Source organism: Macrotis lagotis, chromosome 1 (assembly GCF_037893015.1).
Source record: "Macrotis lagotis isolate mMagLag1 chromosome 1, bilby.v1.9.chrom.fasta, whole genome shotgun sequence".
Taxonomy (NCBI): Eukaryota; Metazoa; Chordata; class Mammalia; order Peramelemorphia; family Peramelidae; genus Macrotis; species Macrotis lagotis.
The window spans coordinates 659,525,125-659,537,506 of NC_133658.1; the positions used below are offsets into that span (position 1 = coordinate 659,525,125).

At 34.5% G+C, this 12,382-nt stretch overlaps 1 pseudogene; it reads right to left on the bottom strand.

Moving 5' to 3' along the window:
- Window positions 1-11,345: 11,345 nt before the first annotated feature.
- Window positions 11,346-11,710, bottom strand: LOC141522523 (biogenesis of lysosome-related organelles complex 1 subunit 2-like; annotated as a pseudogene).
- Between the last annotated feature and the right edge of the window lie 672 nt (window positions 11,711-12,382).

The window sequence follows — 12,382 nt, forward strand, 5'->3', positions numbered from 1 at the left end:
TTATATCCTGATACTTTGCTAAATTTGTTAATTGTTTCAAGGAGTTTTTAATCTTAAATCTCTAGATTTAAGATGATTTCTCTAGTAATTCCATCATATCATCTGCAAAGAGTGAAAGTTTTGCATCCTTACTGGCAAGACTGGTTCCTTTAATTTCTTTTTCTTCTCTTATTATTACTGCTAGAATTTATAATAATATAGTCAGTAGTAATTGAATAGTAATTCAATAGTATATTGAATAGTGATAATGGGCATCCTTGTTTCACCACTGATTTTATTGGATGTGCTCCGAGTTTATTCTTATTACATATAATATTTGTTGATGGTTTTAGATAGATACTATTTATTATTTTAAGGAAAACTCCATTTATTCCTACAATTTCTAGTGGTTTTTAATAGCAATGAATGTTACATTTTATCAAAGACTTTCCCAGCACCTATTGAGATAATCATAAGATTTCTGTTGATTTTGCGATTAATGTGTTTAATTATGTTGACTGTTTTCCTAATGTTGAACCATCCCTGCTTACCTGGTATAAATCCTACATGATCATGGTGTATTATCCTAGTAATAACTTGCTGTAGTCTCTTTGCTAAAATTTTACTTAAGACTTTTGCATCAATATTCATTAGGTATATTCGTCTATAATTTGCTTTTGTTCCTTTTGGTTCTTCCTGCTTTATCAGCACCATGTTGGTGTCATAAAAGAAGTTTGGCAGAACTCCTTCTTCTCTTATTTTTTAAAATGGTTCATGTAGAATAGGAATAGTTCCTTAAATGTTTGGTAGAATTAACTTGTAAATCCTATCTGGACCTGGAGACTTTTTTCTTTAGGATTTTATTGATGGTTTTTTCAATTTACTTTTCTGAAATGGGATTGCTGAAGTATTTGATTTCCTCTTCTGTTAATATTGGAAGTTTGTATTTTTGTATATTTTCATTCATTTCACTCAGGTTATCCAATTTATTGGCATATAGTTCAACAAAGTAAATCCAAATTATCTCTTTAATTTCCCCCTCATTGATGGTTATTTTACCCTTTTCATTTTTGATACTTGAAATTTGGTAATCTTCTTTTTGTAAAATCAGATTAAGCAAAGTTTTGTCTATTTTATTGGCTTTTTCATAAAACCAATTCTTAGTTTTATTTATGAGATCAATGATTTTCTTGCTTTCAATTTTATTAATCTCTCCATTGATTTTCAGAATTTCCAATTTGATTTTTAATTTGGGATGTTTCATTTATATTTTTTCAGGTGTTTTAGTTGCATGCTCAATTCATTGATCTCCTCTTTCTTTATTTTATTTATATAGGCATTTATAGATAGATACAAAGTTTCCCCTCAAAACTACCTTGGCTGAATCCCATAAATTTTGGTATGATGTCTCATCTTATAATTTTTCTGGTTGTAATTATTGATTTTTCTAATATTTGCTGTTTGATCCATCCATTATTTAAGATAAAGCTATTTAATTTGCAATTAGTTCTTGGTTTATTTTTCCATGACCCTTTATTACATGTGATTCTTATTGCATCATATTCTGAGACATGTGTATTTATCATTTTGGCCTTTAGCATTTCATTACAAGGTTTATATGCCCTAGTACATGGTCCATTTTAGTGTAGGTGCCATGTACTCCCATTGTCCTTCATTTACAAAAGGACCACAACATCAAGGAGGTGATGTCATTAGAAGCAAATGAATTGGATTTGAGTAAGGGGTTGCTTTGCTAACTCACCAGCCCTACTTTCTCTTCCAGGGCCATCTGGGTCCATGAACAGATACGTATCAGAACAACTGGAGATGGTCCTGGATGCAGGGCAATCAGGGCAAGTGACTTGCCCAAGGTCACACAGTGAGTAAGTGGTAAGTGCCTGAGACTGGATTAGAACTCCCATCCTCCTGAGTTCTAGACCAGTGCTCTATCCACTGCACCACCCAGTTGCCCTAAGTTTTCCTGAAAGTTTAAAGGGCAATAGAATTTAAACTGAAGCTTCAAGAGCATTGTTTTACATTAGAAATTAATATGTACTCCTGTGTGAGATAAGAGTCTCCTTTCTCTCTAAAGGCATTGAGAAAGTCCTTTGCATTTGTTTATAAACATTGAAATTTCTGCTAAAATTTTGGATAAAATACTTTCATAAGAGGATGAATTCTGGGTAGATGACAGATTAGATCAGAAATTTCCAAGCTTCCCAGATTTTCTTTACAAACAGACAGAATGGGTATATAGCAGTATTTTTTAAAAGGTAAAAGAGTTGTCCTAAGACATCTTTAGAAGACCTCAAAGAAAGCTCCAGGGACTAAGATTTGGTCTGAGTGAGTATGACCAGGACATATCCACTAAATCAACCATCAATGGCCTCTGAGGGAAGCAAACTAGGTCTCAAGAAATTTTGCCTCAGAAACTTTTAATTTATGAATTTTTATCTAAAAACAGAAGACTGTTTGTAGATTGAGGGAAAACTGAAGGACCTTTGCTGTTTCTGGAAATAAGGACTAGCAGTGATCACAATACCTGACCCCAGCTGTGACAGTGGACAAGGTGGAACAAATCTAAGCCAGCTGAGAGTGATGCAGGTAATTATGGGCATAGGGAAATATTATAATTGAAATCAAATTTTGTAATCTTTTTCTGTACTTTTAAAATCTTATAATTTTATATATTAGGAACTAATTCTTGTCTGCACTGTTAAAATATTTTCTCTTGACCTTTACTTTGGCCCTGGTCATGCACTCACCAATGGATCAAGGTAAATGCTAGATTATAGGTGCTCACAAAAGTAACAAGTAAAGGTTCATCCTACAGTTACACCTCCTATAGTAATCTGTCCAATTCAACACCCAGAACCACTCCCAAAATTCAACCACTCAAATTCCAAATATGTTATAAGAATGCTGCCAGCAGGGTTGATTAGGGAAATTTGGTAGGACAAAATAGAAAGATACAGAGGAAGAAAAATTATTGAACTCTGGAATTTCAGGAATATAAATGTATACAATCATTCAAATTTATCCAAATTTGTATACAGATTTATCAGTATTAAATGAATTAATATTTTAAACCAATTAATTGTACAGCTGAAGAATGAGGGAAAGTATATTGACCACAATTGACATGAAAAAAATTAATGATTTAACATAAACTTAGACAGATTAGTGATCTAAATATGAAAATGATGAGATTAAATATATGAGATAATAATCAGATCATAGTTGTTATACTATTTACTATTTTAGATGTACATCTAAGGTTATTATTGTAAGTTCATTCTGATAGCGAGTGGGGAGAGAGGATGGGGGATGTCCAACTATGTCCTTTGAGATGAAATTTAAAGAAGTAATTAATTTGGAAATGGCATAAATACTACCTCTAGCATTTACAAGTCCTGTGATAACTGGTTAATACTACCTCTAGCATTTACAAGTCCTGTGATAACTGGTTAATTCATGTTTTCCTTATCTCTAGAATCAAAATAATGATATAATTTATTATAAACAGTTGTAAAAATTAACGTATTAAATGGAGTTGTATACATTTAATGAGATTACATATATATTATATCATTTTTATTGTTAAGTGTCCTTTACCAGTTTATTTGGACAATTTCAGAGTTTTGTGAGCATATAAGTGCTCTTCATCAAGTGTTATGCCCTATATTGAAGGAACAACTTGCCTAAGGATTTGACCAGGATTATTTTCACCTGATTGTTTAGTATTAGGTGTCTTTTAATGAAACCTAAAAGTGCAAGTGATACTGATCCTGCAATTCAGAAAACTAGATTTTTATCTTTCAGATGAAATATTCTATAGTCTTTTTTTCCAAACTTGCATTTGCATTGTTATTGTTTTTATTTTTGAGCCTAAGGCATAGCTTTGCATATACCCTTATTACTGGAATGACATGGAACAAATATGTAGTCTAATATCCCAGGACCTATGCTAAGTAATTTTTACAAATTATCTAATTTAAACTTCAGAACAAACCTGGAACATAGATATTATAATTCTACTCATTGTACAGTTCAGAAAAATGAAGCAATGAGAGGATAAGTGAATTGATCACAGATACACAACTAGTGGGTGTCTAAGTCCAGGTTTGAATTTATCTTTCTTATTCCAGGCTGAGCACTCTACTCTCCACATGTTGCCTCTTATTTTTCATCATTGTATGATGATTGTATGATTGTATTTTTCATCATATATGATTTGACTCAATTGTAAAGTCTAAGATCTGAAAACTCACTCATATATCTGTTGTATTAGCTATCCCTTATAACTTCATGCATTGAGAAGATTTAATATCTATGATTCTCATGCTTTTATCCAATGTAATCTTTTTTTGAATACTAATTAGGATATTGTTGAGGATGAATCCTAAAAGCATAATGTAGGAAGTATTCTAAATTGGCATTTAACCATTAATGATTAGTCTTTGTATCTAACTAAGCAACTGATCCTGGATGTACATAATTATACTATTATCTCACTTATTATCTTTAATTGTTATTCATTTTATCACATTTATAAGATGAAGGACTATATTCACTAGATGATCTCTATGTCCAATAGCTTTCAATTATTTCACAAATGATGATCAATCAACCAATGCCTAGGATCAATTCCACCATATTAAGAGAACTTTTAGTATTAACATATTTTAAGAGATAGGAATCCTTTGTTGTAGCAGTAGAAATTTTTTAGTAGTCACTTAAATATCTCTTATTTTTCTAATTCTTTAGTTCTCTTTCTTTTACTTAAGTTAAATTTTTGAACTATTTTTTATAGTTTTGCTTAAATTTGTTTGGAGTATAATTTATATATCATTATTTGCTTTATCTAAACAAAACTGATCAATTCATACTATAAAAGAAATAAGGAAAGGGAAGATTAACTTTTCATATGCATTTAATATTCCAAGAGAAGCCATTTCAAAGGTTTCTAAGAAACATTTCATATTACAGGGCAGATGATACCAAAGGCATGTTTGACTTGATGAAAGAAAAAAAAAGTCTTTAAAATATTAGCAGCACTACATTTTTAAGAAGTTGCTTGGGGGACTGGAGCCAAGATGGTGTCATGAGGGCAGGAATTCCCTGAAACTCATCCCTCCAAAACCTCCAAAAGTTGTCATATTATGACTCTAGCCAGAATTTAGAGGGGCAGGAACAACAGAAAGACTGAGTGATACAATTTCCCAATCCAAAACAACTTAGAAGATCTCTGGGAAAGGTCTGTTTAACCAGGACTAGGGGTTGGAAGGATCTACAGAGGAGCCAGGCCAGAGAAAACCAGTTGAGCCTTCCAGGAAAAGCCCACAAGGTGTCTGGGTCTCTAGGGGACACCTGGGTCTGTGGCAAAGGGAATGGTTTCCAGACATCTTGACCCAGGCACAGTTTGAAGGGACAGTGAGAAAACTCTATGGCAGCCAAGTGAGCTTGGATTACTAGCCAGCATCTCAGAGCAGCCCTGCAGTGGGAATTAGCAGCAGTAACCTTAGGCAGGACTCTGAAGTTGACCAGTACTTCCAAAGTGCTCAACCCACAGATGGTAACAGGGAGGAGAGAGACTGCAGAGGTCTCTCTGCAGAACTCCCTGGGGCAGGACCCTGCTATTTGCCCACACTTAGATCCAGGTCATAGTCTGGGACCATATACTACCATAGCAGGATAGGAATCCTCCTCACAGTTCCAGGGCAGAGAGGAGGACTTGTAGTTATCTACAGACCAGATCACAGATCAGGAGAACAATCAGCCTCTCAATGAACTTTGAAGGAATTGAGGACCCTGAGGGGTGTTCCCAAATCCCTGAAAACCTTGAAAATGCAATAAATTAGGCATAGCCTGAGGAAATGAGCAAACAACAGAAAAACAAGAACTTGACAATAGAAAAATTTTCTGTTCTCATGGAGGTTCAACATACTCAGAAGATGATAAAAACCCAAGCTTCTGTATCTAAAACCTCCAAGAGAAATAGGAAATGGCTCAGGCTATGAATGAACTCAGAAAAAGACTGAGAAACAAATAAGGGAGGTAGAGGAAGAATTGGGAAGAGGAATGAGAGAGAGATGCAGGTAAATCATGAAAACCAAGTCACTAACTTGGTGAAAGAAAAACAAAAAACACCATTGAAAATAACATGTTGAAAGCTAGCTTAGGCCAAATGGAAAAAGCAAGCCAAAAGGCAAATGAGAAGAATGTTTTATAAAACCGAATTGACCAGCTGGAAAAGGAGATTAAAAAAAAAAGCTCTCTGTAGAAAATAACTCCTTCAAATGTAGAATAGAGGTAAAGGAAGCCGATGACTTTGTGAGAAACCAAGAAACAATAAAACAATACCAAAATAATGAAAAATTAGAAGAAAATACGAAATATCTCATTGGAAAACCAATTGACCTAGAAAACAGATGCAGAAAAAATAATTTAAAAATTATTTGCCTACCTGAAAGTCATGACCAGGAAAAGAAAAGGCTTCATTTTTCAAGAAATAATACAGCAAAATTGCCCTGAGATCTCAGAAGCAGAGGTTAAAATAGAAATTGAAGGAATCCACCAATCATCTCCTAAAAGAGATCCCTAAAGTAAAGCTCTCAGGAATATTATAACCAAATTGCAAAACTCCCAAGTCAAAGAGAAAATACTACAATCTTCCAGAAAGGAGCAATTTAAATACCATGGTGCTACAGTCAAGATTACATAGAATCTGGTATTTTCTACATTAAAGTTTTGTAGGGCTTGGAAAATGATTTTCTGGAAATCAAAAGAACTTGATTTATAACCAAGAATCAACTACCCAGAAAATTGGTGAAGCATAGAAAGGGTGGACAAGAAGGACTAATTGTGAAGAACTTAATGATGCTGAATTGTGTGATTTCTTGCATGGGAGAAGATCCTGATAAGTATTATTTCTTATAAATGAACCCTCTCATAGAGCAGTTAAAAGGAGCCTAGATGGATAAGGCATAGGAGGTAGTTGGGGGATGAAGGAAAGTCCTAGGAGGAAGAGAAGGAGAGGTAGAATAGGCTAAGATATTTCACATAAAAGAGTCAAGAAAAAGCTTTTGCAATGGAGTGGAAAAGGGGAAGGTAAGGGAAAATGAGTGAGCAAGCTTTTGTGCTCATTCAAAATGACTCAGTGAAGAAATAACATACACATTTAATAGGACATATAAATCTATTACATTAGAGAAAAACGAGAGGAAAGGGATGGGATAAGGGGAGAGGGGAAAGGGGGGTAGGTAATAGAAGAGAGGGAAGATCATGGGAGAGGTAAAAAAAGATACAACACACTTCTAAACAGGACCAGGGAGAAAGGAGAAAGAGAGAGAGAGAGAGAGAGAGAGAGAGAGAGAGAGAGAGAGAGAGAGAGAGAATAGAATAAATGGGAAAATGGGAGTGGGAAGGAATGGAATGGAGGAAAATACAGCTAGTAATAATGATGGTGGGGAAAAGATACTGAAGGAATTTCTCTGGTGAATTTATGATAAAGAAGGTATCTCTTCCCAGAGACAATGCCGATGGTATCTAAACACAGACTGAAGCACATTTCCCCCCCTTTCACTTAATTTCTCTTGAGATTTCTCTATCTTTTTTTTGGGGGGGGGTAGGAGGGTTTATATTCACTTTAATAACAAGATGACTGTAATTTTATATAATAAAATCCATAAAAAGATTATTATAAAAAATTTACTAGGGGAAACAAAAGAAACAGGTCTTAGGAAGTCTCCTATCACATTCCAAATATACTCTTCATGGCAAAAAACCACCCTTTCTAGTAATACTATGCCTATTAATTGCTTATTGGTGCCACCTACAGTGAGAATCAATCCCACAGTTCTTTCACTACTATTTTTATCCTTGTGAATCCACATTGCTTTTCCTTGGACAAGTAAAAACTTTCTTGCTCAGAGAATTCAATAGCCTCCCCCTGAAAATAGTCTCTTTTAAATTACTTTCACGTGATTACTGCTCTGTCTCCACTTTTATTCTGCCACATTCTAGATTTTTGACACACATCAGGATATACTTCTGTGTCTTCTGATCATGGTTCTTCTTTATTTCTATCTTTTTATGTCTTCCACTAATATATTGTGTTGTTCTGTTAAAGTACTCATGTTGATCTATTCAATAGCTTTATGTTATTTACATAAGTAGCTAGGACATGTACATGGCACAGTGGACAGAATCCCAGACTTGGAGCAAGGAAGAATCAATTTTCTGAGCTTAAATGTGGCCTCAGACACTTCACTAGCCATGTGACTCTGACCAAGTTATTTAACCCTGATTGTCTCAGTTAGCCCATCTCTAGTATTTTTGCCAAGAAAACCCCAAATGACACCAAATGGAGAGTCAGATGTGACTGAAAAAATAATTGCAAAGCAACAACAAAAAAAGTTTAGTAATTGGATTTAGAAAACAAACTTTTAAAATATATGCTATTTTAGTTGGTATTTTTTCAGATATAATTGAGTAGGTAATGAGATTTTGAATATATTAATTTTATTAAATTTAATAAAATAATAAATAATTTATTAAATAGATTTAAAATTTTCCATTCATTAAAATTAATAAAAGAAGAATTTATCTCATCTTTTAAAAGAAAAATACCCTTTTTTATCTGAATCAATAGGCCCCTCTCTTTTATGAGTCTTAACACTTAAAAAATGATCTAGACTTCTGTTCAAAAATAAGGATTCCATCTTGATTTCACCATCATTTTGATAGAAGTATCATTCATAAACATATGCATTAGGAAAATTAGGAAGAAAATGTCTCTTCTTACAATCATTCATTTGAAATCATCTCAGCATTACACATTATTGTCTTGCAAACAAAAATGGAAAACTTCCTTCCAGCTCATTCAAATCATTTTTTAAAGAAATATTTCATTTATTTTGAGTTTTGTAATTTTCCCCATTCTAGCTTCCCTCCCCCCACTCCCCACAGAAGGAATTCTGTTAGTGTTTACATTGGTTCTATGTTATACATTGATCTCAGTTGAATGTGATGATGGAGAAATCATATCTTTAAGGAAGAAAAATAAAGTATGAGATAGAAAAATTACATTATTATATAATGCTTTTTTTTCTAATTTGAAGGTAATAGTCTTTGGTTTTTCAAAGTCCATAATTCTTTCTTTGTATACAGTTGGTATTCTCCATTGTAGAGAGCTCAAAATTGTCCCTTGTTGCACTGAAGGAATGAGCAAGTCCATCAGGGTTGATCATCACCCCCATGTTGCTATTAGGGTGTACAGTGTTTTTCTGGTTCTACTCATCTCGCTCAGCACCACTTCATGCAAATCTTTCCGGGTTTCCCTGAATTCCCATCCCTCCTGGTTTCTAATAGAACAATAGTGTTCCATGACATACATTTATCATATATTGTTAAGCTATTCCCCAATTGAAGTACAATCACTTAATTTCTAATTTTTTGCAACCATAAACAGGGCTGCTATAAATATTTTTGTACAATTGATGTATTTACCCTTTATTATCTTCTCTTCAGTAGTGGTACTGCTGGATCAAAGGGTATGCACATTTCTGTTGCCCTTTGGGCATAATCCCAAATTGCTCTCTAGAAAGGTCAGATGAGTTCACAGCTCCACCAATAATGTATTAGTGTCCTAGATTTCCCTCCTCCCTTCCAAGGTTGATTATTGTTCTTTCTGGTCATATTGGCCAGTCTAAGAGGTGTGAGTTGGTATCTCAGAGATGTTTTAATTTTCATTTCTCTAATAAGTAGATTTGGAGAAATTTTTCATATGACTATGGATTACTTTGATTCCTTCAGCTATAAATTGCCTTTGCATATCCTTTGACCATTTGTCATTTGGGGAATGGCTAGTTTTTTTGCAAATTTAACTCAGTTCTCTATATATTTTACAAATGAGTCCTTTGTCAGAAATACTAGTTGCAAAAATTGTTTCCCAATTTACTTCATTTCTTTTGATCTTGGTTATAGTAGTTTTGTCTGTGCAAAAGCTTTTTAATTTAATGTAGTCAAAATTATCTAGTTTATTTTGAATGATGTTCTCTATCTCTTCCTTGGTCATAAACTGTTTACCTTTCCATAGATCTGATAGGTAAGCTACTCTTTGATCTTCCAGTTTTCTTATAATATTGTTTTTTATGTCTAAATCTTGTATCCATTTGGAGCTTATCTTGGTATAGGGTGTGAGGTGTTGGTATAATCTGACTTTCTTCCATACTAACTTCCTATTTTCCCCAACAGTTTTTAATTGAAGAAAGAGTTTTTAGCCCAAAAACTGGACTATTTGGGTCAGCTCATTCATATCTTAAAGGACACCCATAATATGAAATCTGTCTCACACAAGAACCAAGCAAACCTCTGGGGGATTGCTAGAGTCTGAAGCCCAGTAACTTTCTGTTTTTTCATTTCTAATTATAGAAACCAAAGCCTGAGGCTAGCAGAATTGTGCTCCAGCTGATATCACACCAGCCATGACTTGAATTATATTTCAAAATTTTAAACTCTTTAAATAATTCAGTCTGTTAAAACACTTTAAACCCAAGTGTCATAATGATTTTTAGTCATTTCCTGGAGAATCGAACCATTGCCAAAAAGAAAACAAAACTTTCTGAATAAAGGAATCAATTTTTAAAATGTGACTTTGCTCTTGCAGGTGGTCGTTAGAAAAGTAAATCTAAAATATTTTTTCCTAAGCAATGTCAATCAGTAAAAACTAGGAACATATAATTAGGATATGAGGCATGTATATATACTTGTCTTTAGTTTCTTCCTGTCTTAAATGTTTATATTTGTAGTATAAAAATCTGAAGCAAACTTTAAATGTATTATTATTCACTTAGAAATAGAATATGATTTTCATCAAGCACATCATTTAACCATGGAAGAGATACCAAGGAGCAGATGGCATTGATATGTACAGTAAAATATATTTTTATTATATAAAATAATAATTTCCTTACTTTTCTAACAGGGATACTAAGAGTAAGTTATTTATCTTTTAGAGTAAGTTTGTTTCTAAACATTATTGGCATGGTAAGTGAACATGGCATACTTTTGAAATAAGTTTTTCTAAATAATTTTTTTTCCTTCCTCTCTGGCCTTTATTATTTCAGCTCAACAATGGGGGTGGGGGTGGGGGAGGAGGGCGGAGTCAATGCCAGAGCCTCTGCTCGGGCGATGCTCCTGGGTCCTGATTTCTGAGCTTGGTCCAGAGCACACAAGGGGTCCAGGTTGGGGGGAGTCGGGCGGGGGTGGGGGGCTTCTCGGTGGCTAGCCCCGCTCCCTCAGCCCCGATGTCAACTTTTAGAAAACATTCTTGAAGTTCAAGTCTCTGCTCAAGAACTCTTTCATCACCTCTCCAGCTTCTGGTATTTTGATTCCAGTTTCTTTCAATATGCATCCAACTTGCAGGCTGCTTGCTCAAGAGCTGCCACTTGCTCTTCATTAAAGTGATCTGATCCAGATAAGGCTGAAGTGCTGCATCCTTCTAGTTTAGGTCCTTGAGGTTCCTGCTGATGTTGAGGGCGATGTCTTTCATCTCCAGGTACTTGAGGCTCATCAGTTTGTTCATGTTTTCCAGCAGTTTATAGCCTTAGCTTGTGGCCATCAGCTCGCCCGTCAAGGAGGTAGCCATTTTGGAGACCATGTCCTGGCACAGCCCTGTGGTGTCCACCTCGGCGGGCTCCGTTGCCTCCTTGGCCATCTCCACCGCAGCATCGTCTAGGCCGGGGAAGGCGGGACGGGGTGAGGGGATGGGGAAGGGGAGGGGGAGAAAGAGGGGAAAGGAGGGGAGGGGAGGGGGAAAGAGGGGGGCTCTAAATAAATTTTATATATATATATATATATATGTATATATATATATATGTATATATATATATATACATATATATATATATATACACACACACAAGATACATCTTTGTGTGAAGGTGTTTGTATTTTACCTACATGAGTTATATATGTCTACATGTTCACATATTATTTGAAATATCAATATTTATTGCATATGTAATATCCATTTATATAATGTTTATCATGCATTTATATAACAAGACACACAGATACATACACACCTATGCATATACACATGCACATAGCACCTCTCTACCCTCTTTTCTGAGAGAGATTGATTCCTTGAAAAGAGGGAAGCAGGAGGTTGAGACCAGTAACTATTTTCCTTGGAGAGGGCATATATACTGCCAGAACTATAATTATCTTCTCCAATAAATATGTTGATCTAGGGGAAATAAATGTTAGATTCAAGATCTTCTCTGGTTCTCCACCCCTTAATGGAAAAGAATCTTAAGCAGTATATAACTGTTTTAACTCTATGGTCCTTCTGGGCTCCACAACTAATACACTTAGCAAATAAAACCATTTATTAAAG